We start from the raw sequence: 20,218 nt of genomic DNA on the forward strand, positions 1-20,218 counted from the left end.
AGTGAATCATCTCACCAAATGCTCTTTTGTCTGCAAGACACATGTAGCCACTAATGCTGGCTACCTTTCTCTCCCAGAGAACAGTGGTACTCCACCTTTTCTCTGAGTCCCTTTCAACTGTGTCCTTTTGGCTATCTGACCCAGCCTCATAATTGATACTCAAGCTGTTGACCTTGGCTATGTGACTGACATCCATGCCAGCCCAAAGGATGAATCGAGTCCAATGGTCTGTGGCTACATACAGTGCTCCAAGCTCACCCTTTGATGAACAAACCAGAAAAAAAGCAGGGTTTCATGTTCCGGTAAGGTAGCATCTCCTAGATCAAAATGGACATCTCTGTATCACGGGTATCTCCAGGTCCCCATACATCCCACCACATGAGAGAGGTGGTCTCAAACTGAGACTCAAAGCCCATGTAAGTCTAGATTTAGACATCCATCAAAGGGGTGCTGAGCACTTTGATCAGAGCTGTCAACAACTCCTACCCAAATATTGTGCCTAAGCAAGTTTAGAAACTAGATCGGACCGTGATTAGTGGGGTGGGGCTTAGTCATTCCTGGGTACCTCCCAGTTGTAGTATCAGTAACATACCATTATTTATGGAGCACCCAAGACCAGGTTAAATGAGAAAATGTAGTTTTTAAGTCTAACTTGAAACATAATCTAGAAAAGCAGGTCTCTAAATTTGAGAACATTCCAGAAGTAGCTTTTCCAATCTACTTCACTCATAATTTTCCTATTCAATGTGTGTACAAGAATGATCTGTGATTTATAACTTTTTAAATTTACTTACTTTATTCTTCACATATGAGTGTTCTTTCTCCATGTATGCCTGTGCACCATATGCATGCCTGGTGCCCGTAGAGTCCAGAAGAAGGTGTCAGATCCCCCGGAACCACCATTATGGAACCAAACCTGGGTCCTCTCTCAGAGGTCTATCTCTCCATCCCCGAGCTTTAAATTTTTTTAATCTCAAAGTAAGTGTGAAAGACTTTTTATAGAGTATAAAATAAAAATTCTGTTGGGAAAATACCTTAATTCGCAGTTACCCTCATTTGAATGTTTATGCCCCTCCCCAAAGTTCATGTATTGAAACCTACCTCCCAGAGGGGTAGTACTAAAATGTGGGACTTCCACACTCATGCAAAATACAATCTGATACTGATGGATTTTAAAGGACATGGGGACATAAAGTTGGAAGTGGATCGAGGCTCCAAGAAGGGTTAGAAGGGAAAGCAGGGGGTTATGAATATGAGCAAATATATTTTAAATAAAAATAATCAATAGATTTAAAAGACATGTCATTTTAAAAACAAAAGGTGGGGGGCTGGAGAGATGGCTCAGTGGTCATGGCTGCTCTTCCAGAGGTCATGAGTTCAATTCCCAGTTCCCATGTAGTGGCTCACAAAAACAAAAGGTGGGGTCCTTGAGAGATGACAGGTCCTAAGAGCTGTTTACCTGTTCCAAGATGCAGAGAGAGGCACAGACCACGACATAAAGACTAATGCCCCGACTAGATATTGAATTTGTAGATATCCAATATGGTGGTAACTGTAATACTGACTGGATTTCTCAGTCTCTAGAACTATAAGACATGGGTTGATGTTGTTTGTAATTAATGAATCTATAAGATACTTTATAATAGCCCAAGTGGATAAAATCAATATTTTGACCCAAATTCCCCATACAAGATAGAAATCAGAGTGGACCCCAGCCCCAACACTTTTTTGGTCTGACTCCAACCCCTGTGAGTAACACTGGGTTTTCACATCAGATATGCTTTAAACATTAGCTTGATCACTAGAGGAAAAAAAGAGCTATGGCCCTGTCCTGCATTACACTGCAAAGAAAATTCACCCCCTTGGCCAACCTTTAGCCCAGACATTCCACAGTTCCCAGCCTTTTAACAAAAAGAGTGCATGTTCTGACCCACACTAGGACTACACACCAAGTGGACATGACATTAGCAGAGGGAAGAACAGGCAGAGAGGGGGACAGAGAATGACATCATTAAAGCACTTCCCAGAGAGAGAGACGGCATGATGATCTGATCAGGGAAGACATGAGCTTTGCCACCCTCAGGTGAGTGTGCAATATCAACCCAAGGCTGTGGCTTGCCCTGGATATGCTACCATCGTGAAAATCTCCGGAAATCATAACCAGTCTTTTGGTGGCTTAAGGAATATGAGAGGAAGGAGCCAAAGTAACAACTTTTGAGCCTGGTTGTCCCCTGGAAAGACCGGGTTGACAATAGGAAGTTACGGTGGTCACAGTAAAGAAATTAGGAGATTGAAGAGTCTGGTGATAAAAACCTTGGCACAATGGTGGAGTATGCCTTTTGAAGACTATTCCAAAATCTAGTCCCAGCTCCACCATTTGTGTGCCATGTGGCCCCAGCTTCCTCATTTGAATTGGGGGTGTTAAAATAAACACTTTGACAGAGTGTTGGAGAACAAAATGAAACAATGTACACAAAGCACTTGGCTCCTAGCAGGTGCCCCCCCAAATATTTGTTCTGTCTTCTGAGGCTTGAAGATTCCACCAGACAGTGTTATGTTTAAAAACATATTTTTAAACAATAGAGGCCTTTGTAAAATTGTCAGGAGCTTTCCCTTAGAAGCTGTGAGGTTTGCAGTATGCAACTGGATATCATTTTAATAACTGTCTGAGCTGTGTGGTCCTATACTGGTCGGGAAGAATGCGGAAAGAAGATAGAATTCCATCAAGGTCAAAGGTCACTGGAGCTACATGGAAAAGAAATTAATATAGCCTAGGCAAAGAAAAGTAAAATCAAGTCACGTAGCAGCCTCAAATAGAGGAACAATTCCATGACCATACTAAATAAGGCTCAATGGATAGAAATAAACAAGAAGGGATGCCCTTAGTTCTTGACCTTCTCCACACGGCCAGTCCTATCACAAAGGACAAGTGCTGGTGGTCCACAGTTGTGTAGCCATACCAGGCTGTGCAGACCCGTGTGAAAGAACCAACATTCATGACAGCATGAAGTTCCCAGTGTCGACCTTAAATAAGGATGACAAGAATTCTGGCCTGCCTCATGAATTCTCTCTAAATTGCATGAGATGGCAGTCTGATCTTAACTCTGGGAATATTTAGAATTAATAATAAAATGCCTAGCAGAAAAAAAAGAGTATAACTATAACTATGTATGCATTAATAACCTATACAGTCAGTAGCAAGGATATTTATAATATTTAAGAGAACTTTGAGTATAATAAAATATACCTGCATTGAAAATTCTTATTAGAAACACATGGTCAGAGGACTGGACTAGCTCCGTGGCAGGGTGTTTGCCTAAAAGTGCTTGGTTGAGATTCCCGTGTATGTATTTAATGGGAACTTTCCCAGGTTTATATACAGTCATAACAGTTGATTAATCGTTACATGTGTAAGTTTATTTATGTTATTTATGAGTTATTTAATAAGCTGGAAGCATGATGTTGTTAAAGCTTTAAAATAAGATAAAATATTCAACTTACAAATACAGCTTTGGAAGTTTAGAGAAATTTCACACAGAGGTTGCCACACCACGCAGCACGGGCAGGCAGAGGACACCCAAACACCCAGATGTTCTCAGAGCACTCTGAGCAGGCTTGGAGAAAACACCCAGAGACACAGCTGCCACCTGCTGCAATGCCACACAGCAGCTTAGGTGAGTGGAGGACACACAGAGGCTGCCCGTGACCACGAAGAGCAGGTGGGCTGTAGATGATGCACAGAGGCCCTGCCCACAGCAAGAACCACCATGATGTGCACATATGTGCTGGACAAATGAAAAAGGAAGGGAAACAGAACAGTTTGAGCATTGTGAAGAGAGGAGACAGGAGGGTAGAGAGGGATCATGCTGCTGGGGGCCATGTCTGAGTCTGTGGCCATACAGCAGCAGGGGTCTGTGTTGATGTCCCTAGCTCCTATTAACACTAAAGACCTTGTGGATGTCCCCGGTCTGGGCAACCACCTGGGACCACATAGATGTCCAAAGCTCGTGCAGAGCTGTCTCTGACCTTCAGCTGCTGCAAGAATTGGGAGAGTGGGGCTGCATCTCGCCTGGGCAGCACAGTAGAGTTGGCCCTGATGGCAAGGGTGTGGGTAGGCTGGCCCTGCCTATCATCTGCTGACAGTGGAATAGGCACAGGGGTGATTCCCCACTTCACCCATTGCCACATGTGGTAGTCGGGACAGTTGGCCTCGGAGTCGTGAGAGTAGGAGAGCTGTCTCTACCCCCTCACCTGTTGCAGCACTTGAAGAGTGGGCCCCACACCCTAACTGGGCAGCTCGATAGAGCTGGCTCTGGTGGTGGGGATGTGGATGAGCCAGGCCTCAATGCATGAGAACAGGAAAACTGACCCTGCCTGCCTCCAGCCAGCTGCAGCACTGAGTGAGCAGTGCAGAAGAGCTCACCTGGTGGCAGAGTGTGGGAGAGCTGACAGGCTGACCAACCTAGCTACCACCCGGGCCCAGATCCAGGGCTTTGAGGTGGCCCACCCCAAAATCTACCTCATCTATGGACTGCTAGAGTGTGGGAAAGGGCCAGTCCTGCTGACCCAAAGCTGTAGGATCTCCATGACACTGGGCAACAACAAGGTAACTGAGAGAAGTCCTGGTGAGGATCCAGTATCAATGGTGGAGCACAAGCCAGAGGCCTCAAACCAGACCAGTGACTCCCTGCAGTGATCATTTCCAAGTAAAGCCGTTTGGGCAAAGGGGTATACTGTGACACACTGTGACACTCTATGACATACTGTGACACATTGTGACACTCTATGACACACTGTGACACGCTATGACACAATACAGCTTCCACAATGAGATGTTTTCTTTATTTTGTTTCTTTTCGTTTTCTTTTGGTGGGGAGGTTGTAAAAGCAGAGGGAGGACACAAGACAGGAAGATAAGAGGGACAGGGATGCAAGATGTATAACTCACAAAAAAATCAATACAAAGGTTTATTAAGTTTAGAGAAATTCCTATAAATGCCCCCCAAGTATTTACCCCAACACAGAAGATTGGTCTATTGAACCTTTGATGCAACTTTAAAGAATTAAATGTAAATTTTTCAAAACCAAAGGAACCTTTGAATACCACTGTTCCTTTAAGTAGGAGAAGTCCTCTATTTAGAAAAGGAATGAACCAGCAGCCTCAACTAACCCGGACCCCAGGGAACGTCCAGAGACTGAGCCACCAACCAGGCAGCATACACAGTTTGGTCCAAGGCTCCTGGCACATATACAGCAGAGAACTTCCTGGAGAGGATAGTGGGGAGGACTAGTGATAGGGGAGCACTCTGTCAGAGGCAAAGGGGAGGAGGAATAGGATGAGTAACTGTGGGATGGGGGGCCCAAAAGAGCAATAGCTGGAATGTAAATAAATAAAATAATGTTTAAAAGAAAGAACTAAAAAGGAATGAAATCTTAATGGGAAATTTTCAAGTAGACAGAGCAGAGCTGTCCATTTGCCACAGGGCTGGAGCCTGATCTGACCTGCAGCTTCTCTTTCAATGCCACAGTGAGGCAAGCACCCACAGTACAGTTCTATCTCCGCCATCCATACCTGGCTCACTCTCCTCAGCAGGGAGACAAGTTCACCAGCACCAGGACTAGACAAGGGGAAGGTGTACCACACAATGAGATTACCAGCTTATAATTTGCATAGCCCTGACTGGAAATGATAATCTATGAAAACTCAGGAAAAAAAATTATCTAACTGCTCTGTGATGTAGAAAGCATTTTTTAAAATGCCCACTCTGAGGGTGGTGAGACACATACATGCAGTTACATACTTTCAACCTTTGCCAAGAGCCACCAGGGATAGGCTGGGAACAAGACGCCACCCCACCCAGGTCCAGCTAGTTGTGACTGCCTATGTGATTCATGCTCAGCCAATGCCAGATATGTCAGGCATTCACAGCACAAAGGACATTGGCACAGAGTCCAGCTCTGCCCCATGCCAACTCATGGAACTTTAGGCCAAAGAACTAAGGACCACTAACCTACTATAAAGAGTAGTTGAAGGCTGATGTGGGAACATCTGGCAATATGACCAGCATATTTAGGAGACTGTCTCCATATCATATGGTCTACAAGCATACTGTAGGTTCTCATCCCTACTCTGCTAAAAGCAGACAGATAGCTCCAGGCCAACTTCTGGTCAATCCAGATAAGGAGAGCATCAGAACAGCCAGTGCACAGGAAGCCTGGCATTCTCTCCTTCACCCATGACCCTGACTGAACCCGAGGAACCAGTCATTACTCTGGAACAGATAAAACACATCTGGTTCTATTCAAACTTTCTCCCTTTCACCTCTGAAGAAGTGCATTCAAAATTCTGCAGCAATACTTGCCCACTGCCAACCCAATGTCCTTTGTTCTTCTTTCTTTTTTCCCAGTGGAAAAAATTAGCCTGGGGTCCCTGTGTTTGCACTGCATTTCTCTAGACATCTGTAGGGACATGCCTCTGAACCCCTGCAGACCCTAAGTTTAAGGGCCTTTCTTTGGCCTGAAGGTAAGACATCCTTAGAGAAGAATGGTGGCTGGTAAGTTAAGAACTCAAACTGATTCCCTGGAAGCTATACTTCATACCAACAAAATACCCTTCAAAAAGGTCAGCCCTTCTTAGACTCCCCTATCCATGGAGGATCCTCACCCAAGTAGGATTCCCATGTTTTGAATCCTGAGACTTAAAATACTCAGAAACATCTTATCACCCCCTCTTTGAGTAAGTTATAGCCTGAAGTCACAGAGCTTTCCAGAACGCTGCTGCCTTACAGTAGACTTTGAGTTTTTCCAAAAATCTACTTTTTTTTTCCTATTCTTTTTTTTTTTTTTTGGAGCTGGGGACCGAACCCAGGGCCTTGCGCTTGCTAGGCAAGCGCTCTACAACTGAGCCAAATCCCCAACCCCATCAAAAATCTACTTTTAATAAGGATTCTTAAATCCTTTAACCTCCCTTCTAGCTCACCACCCACCAGAGGTAGTGGGAAAGAAAGGTTATTAGGATACGGAGGAAGTGGACCTGTTTAGAAATAGTCCTTTGGAGCAAATCCAATCTGTGTTGTCTGTCAGGATATAACCAGCATTGCAATTCAGTAGTGTCAGGATAGAAAACAGGAATCAGCAGCGATGGCGTGACCCAGCAGAAACAGCCAGGCCCCCACAGAACATGCATCCATTCACAGGTCTGCTTTAGCAAAACATCCTTTCACCTGTGTGCCCTGGCAAAGCATCGTTTGACATAACTGACTTTCCAAAGAAACCAGTTTTCCACTTCATCTTACTCATTTCACACAGTCCCCATCTCTCTTTCAACTTGTGCACAAGATGAGCTGCCTGTTTGAAGTCCCATATGGCTTCCCTAACCCCAGAGCATTCTATTCCAGGAAACAATTCTTCTGTCTGGAGAAACACATGCTTTCAGTCTAGTAGTTTTGTGGGACTCCTGAGTGTGTGAACAAGTGGATCTCTGATGTAAGTGCCTCTTCTTGGGGCTCTTTTCCTTCTTTTGTCTTCTCCAATGTCTATGTGATGGACTTTGTTTTATCTTACGATATTTTATCTTGTTATGTTTGGTTGTTATCTCTTAGAAGCCTGTTCTTGTCTAGTGAGAGTCAGAAAGGAAGTGGATCTGGATGGGAAGGGACATAGTGAGGAACTGCGGGGAGCAGAGGGAAGGGAAACTATAATCAGGATATATTGTATGAGAAAAGAGTCTATTTTTAATAAAAGGATATTTGCTTCAATGACTATGTCCATTCACTGTTCCACTGACTAGAACCTCTTCAGAAGAATCAATCATTCCCACTCTGTTACAGGAAGTTTGGGTAACAGTGAATTCATGTTGGCTGCAGGGTGAGCCTTAAAGAAAAGCCACACAGTGGTCTGGCCTCAATGTTTACTACACAAAATACAGTCTACAACACAAAACAAAGTCTACTACACAAAACACAGTCTACCACACAAAACATAGTCTACCACACAAAACACAGTCTACCACACAAAACACAGTCTACCACACAAAACACAGTCTACCACACAAAACACAGTCTACCACACAAAACACAGTCTACTACACAAAACACAGTCTACCACACAAAACACAGTCTACCACACAAAACACAGTCTACCACACAAAACACAGTCTACTACACAAAACACAGTCTACCACACAAAACACAGTCTCGTCTACTACACAAAACACCGTCTACTACACAAAACCCAGTGAGCACTACACACATGCATGGCAGATGCATTCTTGCCCACATGCCTACACATACACATATATACATATACATACACATACATATTTACATGTACATTTATATTCACATATACATTTACATACACAAACACATGTGTAGAGCTTGTAAGCACTACCTTTATTGGACTATTGTGATTCCAGCAATCTACTGCAGATAGCTCATGAGAGATACTTACTAAAAGCTCATTAATTATGAAAGCCATGTGTTAAACACAATCGTCATTGATGAATAAATTATGTCCTAACTAAAACTGTTTTACTTCCCAGTGACATATGAAATCATACCCAGACAACCATTCCTTTTTTTTTCTTTCCTTTTTTCCTCCTTTTTTTTTGGCTTTTGATATAAAATGCTAAATAAATTGCAGGTGTTATAAGAGAAGCTTCCTATTAGATACTTTGCTCATGTGGTTAACGGAAATCTTCTGGGCACATTTAAGGTAGGCTAGGCTAAGTTGTTCTGGCTTGGTGGTTTCAGGATACTAAATATATTATACTTCATTCCTGATGATGTTTTCTGCTACGACAGGTTTCATCAGGATGTGACATATTGAAAACAAAGGTAGCAGATACCAAGACCCAGCACTCTGTAACTCAGTTATAGTAAGTTGTGCTTTGACACTACCATAAGCCTGGTGGAAACAGACATGGGGTGAGCCACTGTCCACCTCTTTTAACTATCTATTAAGTGGCTTAATGCAATAATCAGCCCAGCAGAGGTGTCTACACCAGGGAAACTGGCAAACAGCACAAGCTGAGGCCTGGTTTATTACTTTGGATGGCCTAGACTTAAGAAAATGATGGATGAAATTTAGTAATGCAGATTAAATTTTAAACTGCACCATGTCTGTGTTCATTACATTGAAACCAATAAATATCTTGGGGCAATGTTCTGGTATTTGAAAATTGTTATTATTGAGGAAAAATTGTATCTAAGGACCATTATGCTAATTGTGAGCTCTGGACTGTTGGGGGAGGTGGTTTCAGTCATTTGCTCAAGGTCAAGTGTCATTTGAAGATAAAGCAGTAAAAATTATTGGTTCTGTAGAAAGAATGATTGATAAGAAGTTAATGACTGCTTATGGAAGGAGAAGGATTTTCTTCAGTAGCTTAGACATTGGTAAATCACCTATGTCTCTACAAATAATGTCTTGCCCATGCTTTCATAAACAACCCTAATAAAACTCATTGAGTCATCAAAGAAAGAAAGAAAAAAAGAAAGAAAAGACATAGAAGTAGAAGGGGAGCTAGTTGCAAAGTAAAAGGGGCTCAGCAAAAATTGGAAGTGGGCAAAAGAGGTTGTATTGGTCAGGTTGTAGTGAAATACCATGGCCAAAAAAGCAAGTCGGGGAGGAAAGGGTATATTTGACTTACACTTCCGTGTCAGGGTTAATTAAGAAGTCAGGACAGGAACTTAACCAGGGCAGGAACCTGGAGGCAGGAGCTGATGCAGAGGCCATGGACGAGTGCTGCTTACTGGCTTGATTCTCATGGGAGCTCAGCCTGCTTTCTTATAGACCCCAGAACCACCAGTCCAGGGATGGCATCACATACAGTGGGCTGGGTACTTCCCTATCCATCACTAATTAAGAAAATGCCCTTCAGGCTTGCCTACAACCCAATATTATGGAGGCAGTTTCTTAATTGAGATCCCTTCCTCTTAGATGATTCCAGCTTCTGTCAAGTTGACATAAAACTACCGAGCACAATTGACCCCTTGTCAACTTGACACACGATCACCTTTAAACCACAACCTTTCCTTTCATCACGCTTCCACAAGAGCTCGCATTAAAAAATAAATAACTTTTAAAATCCCGCAGTCTTTACAAATTCAGACACATTGAAAGTTCAGTCTCTTTAAAAAATAGCCAATCTCTTTTAAAAATTCAAATTTCAACTGTGGGCTCAAGTATCCCAACAAAGGAAAAGTTATACTTTAGAAGTTCTGCTATCTTGGTAATCACAGCCCCAGCTAACCAGCAACAAAGATTCTTCACCCCCACCCCTCAAAAGGCCAGGTAAAGTCTGCTTCACTCTGAAACTTCACACACCAGGTCTCTGTCATCTGCATTGCTTTCAATAGTCCTATCTTCCAAGTATCACACACTCAATGGCTTTTCTTGCACAAGTTTCAAAGTCCTTCCACAATTCTCCCCAAAAGAACATGGTCAGATCTGTCACAAGAAGCCCCACTCCTGGTACCATCTTGTCTTAGCTATAAGCCTGACTACAACCTGATTTTATAGAGGTATTCTCTTATTTGAGGTCTCCTCTTCTCAGATGTCTCCAGCTTAGGTCAAGTTGACATAAACTATCCAGCACAGAGGACAATATGGGAGTGAATATGATGGTGAAAGTGAGCCATATTGTCAGTTTGGCAGGTTCTAGAATCACCTAAATAGCGAAGCCACATGCCTGAGAGGGATTGTGTAGTTGAGGTATGACGGTACACCCTAAACGTGGGCAGCACCATTCTGTGGACAGGGGTCAAGAACTGAATTAAAAAGGACAAAGCAAGCCAAGCTCTAGGACTTATTGCTCTCTGCTTCCTGATTACAGACATGATTTGACCAGCTGCCTCAAGTTCCTATGCCATGGCTTCCCCAATAAGACGGACTTTACCCTGAAAGCATGAGCCAAAATTCACTCTTCCTTCCTTAAGCTGCTTTAATTAGGTATTTTATCACTAACAAGGAGAGTAACTAACACCACTACCAAAATACTGCACAAATCCGTGTGGGAAATGTTGTAGTGAAACCCCTTATTTTGTGAATTAGCATATGCTTTATAGGAAACCTTTTTATATAGAAGTCCACAATGTCACTGTAAAGATAAATCCAGCATTCGTCAGAAACAGCACATAATGGAGTCTTCACAGTCAGAGTGGCAGACATCTGCTATGTACACCTCACCCACACCTGACCATGCGTATGTGCCTTAGTACTGGAGAGAGCTCGTGAGAATGAAGTAGTGTTAGCATCCTGCCCAAAGCATCACTCCAGGCAGCCTCCACTGACTTCCTCTATGGTGGGGTCCACTGGGACTCTCCATCCTTGGGGAGCAAAGGCAGGAGGAGTGAGAGTTGGAAACAGCCTGGGCTGCATAGCAAGCCTCCCTGCTGGATGTCAGAGGAGAAAGAATGACAGTACCTTTGTGGGTTTTAAAAGAAAATGTGGGCTGTGCAAACAGTAAGATATTGCTGAAAAGAGCTAAAGCCTATGGTTCAGAACACCCTGGATCCAACCAGAGGACACTGGGCTGAGTGAAATAAGCCAAGAGAGCAAATGCTATGTGATTCTACTTATCGGAGGTCTCTAAAGTAGCCAAAGTCAGTGAAACAGAGGGGAGAATAGTGACTGACAAGGACTGGGAATGAGAAAATGTGACGTTGGTGTTCAGTGGCCTTACACTTCCTGTTGCGTAACACAAAAAAATTTACTAAAGTTTTATTTGCAGCACCGTGCCAGCAGACAGTACTGCACTGCTCACTCTGGGAAATCTCAAGATTGATGGATTGGGTTATGTAATCATTCCAATATACATGCTTCTGTTAACACCTTGATTGTGGTAATGTCATATCTATGTGCATAGATCCAAATCATCACTTTAAATACTGCAGAGCATTTTAAAATATCAATTATACCTCAATAAAATCAAATGTCTTTAACTTTTAACTTAATTTTTTACCTTAACTTATTTTTGTGCACACACATGAACATGCACACAGTGTGTCTGTGAAGTTTAGAAGACACCTTATAAGAGCTGGTTCTCTTCTTCTAACATGAAGGTCCCAGGGATCAAACTCCGGTCACATATATACTGTGTAATGTTCAAATCAAGGGAAATGTATTTATCTCCTCGAAAATGTATCATTTGTCTACAGAAAAAAAAACATTCAAAATCCTTTTTGCTAAATCCGAAATACACAACAATACATCATTGTTTCTCTGTAGTCACCCTACCGTACAATCACATAGCAGAATTTCTTTTAGAGGATTATTTAATATAGACTAATATTTTTAGTGCAACATCTCCAGACCTACCCCAGATAATCAAAGTAGAAACTCCAAGGGTGACCCCAGAAGTCTGTGATTTCAGAAGCTCTGGAATTCAGAGTTCCACAAGCAGACAAGCCCTGGACTCTGCTTTGCTTCTTTGAGGGAGGAAGAGGTTGCTCTCAAGGGGTACTTAATAACTCAAGTGGCCTTAATAACTACACCACGAGGTAGTAATGGCAGCAAGAACATCTCTCCCTTACACAGGTGAGAGGAGCCACCATAAGAATTCTGATGGGGATAGAGCCACCGGAGGGGCAGGGAGGGAAATGACACTTATGCAGTACCCCATGAGGATGTGCAGCTGAGCCTAGGCTGCAGCCAGCTTTCCTGTGCCAGAGGAGTGTTGTTTCCATTAGATGCAGAGCGAGAGAGGCAATGGTGGCTCTCTCCAGTCCCTCTAGCCTCCCAATTTCCTCTCTCACCTTCCCAAGGAGCTGGCCAGCCTCCTGACAGGCTGGGGAGAGAAGGCCTGGGGTGGGAGGTAGAGGTGATGACAGTTGCCTGACAGCAGGAAGGTGACTGGGTTTGGTGCTGAGCCTCTACTAGGCTCATCCCCGCAATGATGAAAACAGCATCCCTTGTGGACCAATACAAGAGCTGGAAAGTTGAAAGCGCCATGGCCAGGGATGCTCAGCCAGGCACAGAGATCAAAAGCACTCAGCTCATCAGATGCCCAGCCCAGAGCTGGCTTTGGGCAAGAATGTGGAAACTCGGCCTCCAGTGACCCCAGAAACATAGCCATGGGAGCAGGCCCAGGATCCAGCACCTGTGCCAAAGGCTTTTAGGCAGATGCAGGCAATGATGCCCACAGGTGTGAGGACTAAGGGCCCAACACTTGCAGAAGTCCTGGCAGAGCACTTGAGTCTGCATTACTCAACGCTCACCTCTCTCCTTCATTCTTCCCTTGGGAGTTGTCTTTCTCCGTCTCCATGGATCCAAGAAGGAGAAGCCAAAGCGGTGAAAGGGGAGTGCCTGCCAGAGCAGAAGACAGCTTCTAAAGCTACCTTCCCATCTTAAATCATAAACTTGCCTTGTGTTGAAACCCCATGTGTGAGCTGTTTGCTCCATTAGGAATGCCTTACCAGCTCTGTCCACCGTTCACCACTCACTATGTACAAAAATGAGCCGCCCTGTAACTTGTGCATTATCGGGCATTAAAGAAATAAGCAGGAATTGTCCATATTCCCCCTGTTTTCTGAAGTTAACTGCTAATTATCAGGAGCCAGTAACAGGCAAAAATGCAGCCAGGGGTCAACCCCAAAACCCACCTACTTTGGTAAACAGTTTCAATGAGACACAGCAAAGTTCATTGTCCACACACCAACTGTGGCTTACACTGCAAAAGTAGACTTAGTCTACAGGATCTGAAATATGTGCTGTCTGGCTCTTTACCAAAAAAAAAAGTGTAAATATTTCTGCTCCAAAAGAAAGTATACCTAAACCCAATGGTGGCAATTCAAACAGTTTCGGGAGTTATGGACTCTATGAATGCCAATTCTTAAGAAAGCACTCGGCGTTGTTAGAGTTACACTCTGATTTTTTTTTTGACAGAGTGACTGAGGAGGTCTAAGATATGTAGCGTTTCTAAGATACAAAATATTTTAGGGAACTTATATAATATGAGATGTAAGGTGAAAACTATTTCATTGCTATGCAGTGGCAACAGCAAAGGCTTGTGAGCTTGGAGATCTGACTCGAGTGGCTTTACCAACCTTGCAAAGCACTCTGTGCTCACAGTGTTCTAAGGGTCAGTGTTGACTGAAAAGTCATGTCAAACCCTAGTGCATGTGAGGACTTTGGGGAAGATGACTGGTTTAGAGTGCGGAACCCTCGTGAATAGGGGAACGATGCCCCTGAGAGCTGCCTGGCCCCACTTGAGGACTCAGAGAGAATGTGTCATCTGTGAACAAGGAAGAAAGCACTCACCAGACAGACAGTTCCATCACTAGACCTTCAGTAAAATAATGATGGCACCTCCTGAGTGCTCAAACGAGTGTGATTCCTTGTGTCACTTTTAATACCTCCCTCACTGCCATCTATAATTCCACTCAAACGTTTAATATTTTCAAACTTTCACTGCTACCAAGCATTTCCATGAGCAATTTGACATACCAAAGAAGATGTTCCTCATCTGTCTACATATGCAGATATATACACATAAACAGGCATGGATCTGCCATGTTCAGTGTTTGCTCCCTGAGATAAAGATCTCACGGACCAGACAGAGGACGATTTACAAACAACGTTGTGGAAAAGGCAAAACCAGTCAATCCCAACTCCTCCCAGCTCAGCTCAACTCCTCCCTTCTCATGTACCAGGAGGACTTGCCAGCCCTGGGAGCTATTGCCTGGTCTGTACCTGAGGCTCTGTCTCACTGCACTTCCCTGAGCTGTCTGACCAGGTGTGGTACAATGAGAGCATGCAGGGATCCACTTCTTGCTTTCTTGTTTCTTAGGTAATCCACTGCAAGATAGCCAGGCCCACCAGGAGGTGGCTCTTTGAAAAGTTCCTGGTTATGTGTAGATCTGTATTTTCCCTCTCCATTGTGTCAGCAAAAAAAAAAGTCTTCCTAAAATACTGGGACCAATGAGGTAAAGTGATTCTGTTTGTGAAGACAGAAGACTTCATGGTGACTTGGATACCAGCAATTCAGCACACCCAGTGTCACAGGGCCTTCCTGTCCGCTGCTACATTTCTGATACATTATACTGAGTGGTTTTGCTAGGCAGAAGTCCTTGTCCCTGATTGGTTTGTGATTTCTTCTGTTTCTCCACCAGACAAGCACCATGTATGTATACACACACACATATGCATACACATACACAGATGCATACACATGCACATATGCATATACATGTTTATGTCTCTCTCTTCCTCTCTCTCTCTCTCTCTCTCTCTCTCTCTCTCTCTCTCTCTGTTAGCTCAGGAAAGAAGAGATCAGAGTGACAGGATGACCAACATAACCCAAGCTCCACCCACTTCCGTCTGTTAAAATCACCACTTTTGCTGTGTAGTGTCCTCCATCCATGATGGAGGCTCAAGGGAGGCTCCCTGCTCATCATCCTCACTTCTCTCAGATGCTATTTTCTTCTCTAAAGCCTGGTGAAGGTGGCTTGGCTCTGTTCACGGAGGCTGTGGGGTTAGATGGGCCAGCAACTTGAGGCAGACACCAGCAATTCAGCACATCCTGTGTCAGAAGAACCTCCCTATTCACTGCTACCACAGTCGGACAGTACCTGCTCCCCAAGTTCTGTAGGACTTCCATGCAAAATACTCTTTCCATTTCTCTCCCAGACACGTACCTCTGTGAGGCAGATCCTGAGGATGGAGAGACTAGCCTGGAGGCTCTCAGTGTTTGAAACCCCATTTGATTCTAAGGAGTTACGTCCTCAATGAGGATGGCGACACAGTCGTGGTCAAGCTGGTTTGGTTGCCTGTCGCCTTCACAAAGCTCCTAGATCCTGCTCTCAGGTGTATGTAGTCAACACAGGCTTATGAAACAGCTATATAGTCAGGTCCGCATAAAAGATGGATGGATAGATGGACAGACAGACAGATAGGTGATATATCACAGATGGCTATAAATTGCTTATATCATAAAGTGCATAAATGGTAAAGTGAACCATTATGATGCAAATAGCAACTGTATATATATATACATATATATATATATACACACACATAAGACATATAATACATAAGGATACTCCCAGATGTGCAATGAAATACTATCCAGCAAACCCATCAGAAGTTGAAATATTAAGAAATGCACTTAGTTCATCTAACCTGTGGAATATCATATCAGCCTAACCAACCATCATCTATTTGTCTGGGAAAACTCCAAATAAGACAAAATTTATTTTGCGATAAGGTGTTGAGTCTATTATGTATACGCTCAGGCATTTTGTAGATGTGGTAGGATAAAATCATGGTGCCACTTGTGTGTGATACCAGCATTCAAGATGCAGAGGCAGGAGCTGTAATGCTCTAAGTTCAAGACCAGCTTGAGCTACGGAATGAGTACGGTGGTTAGTTTTTGTCTACTTGACACAAACCTAGACGTAACCCGGAAAGATGGAGTCTCAGTTGAGGAACTGTCTCCACCATGTTGGTGCCTGGGTGTATCTGTGGGGCACTGTCTTGATTACTGACTGATGTAAGAAATCTGAGCCCATTGTACTCAATGCTATCCCTCGGCAGGCGGACCCAGATATATATTAAAAAGCTAACTGGCTTTATGCTATATTGGTTTATTATATTTTATTTGTGTTGTATTACATATATAATACATATATATATATTGTTTATATATTATTGATCTAATAAAGCTAAAGGAAGCAATCCAGTAAACAGTGTTCCTCTGTGGCCTCTGCTTAAGTTCCTACCTCCAGATTCCTGCCTTAACTTTCTGCACTGACTTCCCTCAGTAACAGGCTGTCATTGTAAAGTATAGGATGAAATAAACCTTTCCTCCCAAGTTGCTTTTGGTCATGACGTTTTATCACAGCAACAGGAGGCAAACTAGGACAGTGAGTTTGATCTTGTCCCAAAACTCAGAAGAAGGAGGAGGAAGAGGAAGGAGGAGGGGGAGGAAAGAAAACACAAAATGTAACATCCCAAACCAGCTGGCAACACAATACACCAGAGTACCTGTTTTTCACCCCTTTGGTCTTGGAACTGGTTAAAAGCTATGACTTCATGCCCTTGTCCAGAATGTCATGAGACTGTATCCTTCAAGGGATTGCTAACCTGGGGGGGGGGAACCAAAATGCAAAGTTTAAAGCACAGATTGTACCGTTGAGTATTACTTTTGCATTAACACCAAGTCCAGAAATGATAAACTGGGCCATTATTAAGTACAGGGCCTTCGTTATGTTTGATATGCATGTATAATAGAATGCATATTTTCTATTCAACTGTCATTAGCCTTGAACAGGGAACCAAGCTAGGGCTCAGCATGATTCCATAACTTTCTCAGAGGAATCCCTGCCAATGGGAAAGCTGGAAAGTTTTAATAAAAGTATCATTTCAGCTGGTCCTTAAATGTTCGGTGGAATTTTAATTCACATTTGTAACTTGGGGTTATAAAAATGATGTATGTTCATTGTGCAAATTTTAAACATAAAGAAAAGCTCAAATGGAGGAGTTTATTTTTTTTTTAGAGCTCATAAATCCTACGGCTCTAATGTTAAAAGGCCATTGACAGTTTGTTGTGTGTCTTCATAGGCTTTTGCAACTACTCATCCCTCTGCTTTAAATGCTATTGCCCTGGTTAGTCACCAGTGTTTCCATGGCATTTGTTAAGTTTTCACGGCAGCCTACAGTGTCAGAAGCCTCATCAACCCATTTTAAAACAATAACGGGGGTGGGGGGTGAGCACAGAAATATTAGCTTGCCTGTGTCACAGAAGAGAGCCAAATAGTATCTAGGATGTCTCTGAAGGGGAACCCACCCACTCCCAACACACACACACACACACACACACACACACACACACACACACACACACACACTGTTCCCAAATGGAGAAAGGCCTGCAGGCTTGGCAGGGAAAATGACCAATGAGAGGTATTGCTTAATTGGTTGGTTGTTTTGTGGTGATGAGGATGGGAACCCAGGGCCTTGTGCATGGTAGGTCAATGCTCTGCTACTAAGCTGCCTCCCCCCCCCCCCGCCCTTGGCTGTATGAGACCAAGTCCTGCTATTATCCCAGACCGACCTTAAGGCAGGAATCCTCCAGCCTCTGCAGTGGCAGTGCTGGGAACTATAGGCGTGGGCCACTATGCAATGGGGAGAAAGGTAGTTTTAATATTAGAGTTCCTGACTCCTTTGCCAAGGGAATAATGGTGTATTAGTTACCTTTATGTTGCTATGATAAAACACCAAGACCAAAGCAATTTACATTTTTACAAAGTTTATTTAGGCTTATGATTCCAGAGGGGTAGCATCCATAATGATGGAGGGGAATGGCATTGAGCAGTAAATAGGGCAAGAGAAGCAGGAAGGTGACAGCCCACATCTCAGAAGGCGAGCATGAAGGAGAGCAACTGGAAAGGGGGCATGAGTCTTTAAACTCTCCAGTCCTACATCCAGTGACAATCCCTCCAAGGCCACATCTCCTAAACCTTCCAAATACCAACAACCACCAAGGACTGTGTGCTCAAAGGCATGATCCTATGGGAGAAATTCTCACTGAAACCACCTGTGCTGCCTAGATTTTATGTCAACTTGGCCCAGCCAGTATATCTGAGAGAAGATAACCTCAATTAAGAACACACCTCCATAAGATCAAGCTTTAGGGAAAGTCTGTAGGGCACTCTCTCAATTAGTGATTGATGGGAGAGGGCCCAGCCTATTGTGAGTAGTTCCATCCCTGGGCTGGTGGCCCTGGGTTTGCAGGCTGAGCAAACCACTAGGAGCAAGCCAGGAAGTCGCGCTCCTCCACGTCTCCAGGTTCCTGCCCTGACTTTATTCAATGATGAACAGTGCTGTGGAAGTGCAAGCAGAATAAACTCTTTCCTTTCCAACTTGCCTGTACATGGTGTCTTGCCACAGCAGTAGAAAGCCTAACTAAGATACCAGTACGACTGGAAAGGGGGAGAGTTTGTAGGGTTTTTGTTCTTTCAGACTGGATGGCTAGAGATTTCACAAATGATACTGAGCTCAGAATCCGTTCAGTAACTTCCACCAGGTGGAAACGATCTGTCGGCTCAGACCCGCCCCTAGTTCAGGTAAGGCTTTTTGTGGACCTTTCAATCCACTGAGGTATCAACAGCTGAGCCAGACTTGGCCAAACGACTGTGGAGCCAGCAGAGGAAGGATGGTCTAATCCATCTTGCTTATCTCGCCCACAGAGCAAGCCACACTGCGCTTTCCCACAGGGGCACAACTGTAATTGCTGTATACAGAGCAATACCCATGTTGGTCAGGAACCGTCCTCCCCCACCTCCACACCAAGTGGAGTTTATTTCTGCCCCAGTCAGGATGGGAACAACAAGTTTTTTCTTCCAAAAGAAAAGAAAAAAAATCAAAACATTGAGAACCCTTCTTCTCTGGGCTGTGTGTTCCTGGCTGGACTTAAACATTGCTTATGTAATGGTGATGTGATTTATTACCGCAGCCCGTGGAGTTTTAGGAAAGCCAGAAATACCAGCCTGGAATGTGGGGGCCCCTGAATCCAACACAGAAAAAGAGGAGGGAGGAGCCAGGGGCGGGGCTTCAGCATAGCTTCTGATTCAAGTGTCTACCCCCACACTGCCCTGCAGGAAAGGATATGCAATATGGCTGGAGAGATGGCTCAGTGGGTATGGATAACGGAGAATGAGCCTACAGAGTGAAAAGGGCTGTGAGACCAGAAGAAACCGAGGCCACGGTCACTCCTCCTGGTACTCTTGGCGTCTCCCAGCTCTCGAAGGTCAACCTCTGGTGGAGAAAGCAGTGATCCATCAAACAAACTGCTACAGTTCTGCCATTGCTCACCCAAAATAATTTGCCACTTGCAGGAGCTCACCCGCAGGGAGCTAATTCTTACATGACTGTCAATGTGCTGCTTCATCCTGATCAAAGTTGTCGTCCGTTTCTCAGTAGACAGCGTTTGGCTGGCCCTCGTGTACTCCGAAGCCTGGCAACGCCATCGGATTCTGTCTAGGTTTCGATGATGTGAAATTTATTGGCAATCTCCCTCCCAACATATCCTCCAAATCACTCACATGGGAGTTTCAGTGCTTTGGCAAGAAGGCCTGGTCTTAGCAGTAACACAGACAGGCTTCCTCCAGACTCTTTCCTCCTGTCAGTTTCTCTAGTTTCTTTGCCACTTCGTCTACATCTTATAGATAGCCAGCAACTGTGTCCTCTACCATGTAAAGGGATGAAAGATCCAATAAGCA

At 44.0% G+C, this 20,218-nt stretch overlaps 1 long non-coding RNA gene across 1 annotated transcript in view; it reads right to left on the reverse strand.

Moving 5' to 3' along the window:
* The window catches only part of LOC134480009 (uncharacterized), a 38,643-nt gene extending 18,644 nt beyond the window's left edge, over window positions 1-19,999 (reverse strand). Inside the window, exons 1-2 of the long non-coding RNA XR_010054110.1 lie at window positions 19,864-19,999; window positions 1-19,754 (exon numbers count right to left, since the gene is read on the reverse strand). The exon at window positions 1-19,754 is cut by the window's left edge and continues 18,644 nt beyond it. This is a non-coding gene — a long non-coding RNA (uncharacterized LOC134480009). The remainder of the gene's footprint in view (window positions 19,755-19,863) is intronic.
* Window positions 20,000-20,218: the final 219 nt, after the last annotated feature.

Source organism: Rattus norvegicus, chromosome 8 (assembly GCF_036323735.1).
Source record: "Rattus norvegicus strain BN/NHsdMcwi chromosome 8, GRCr8, whole genome shotgun sequence".
In the NCBI taxonomy this organism is placed as follows: Eukaryota; Metazoa; Chordata; class Mammalia; order Rodentia; family Muridae; genus Rattus; species Rattus norvegicus.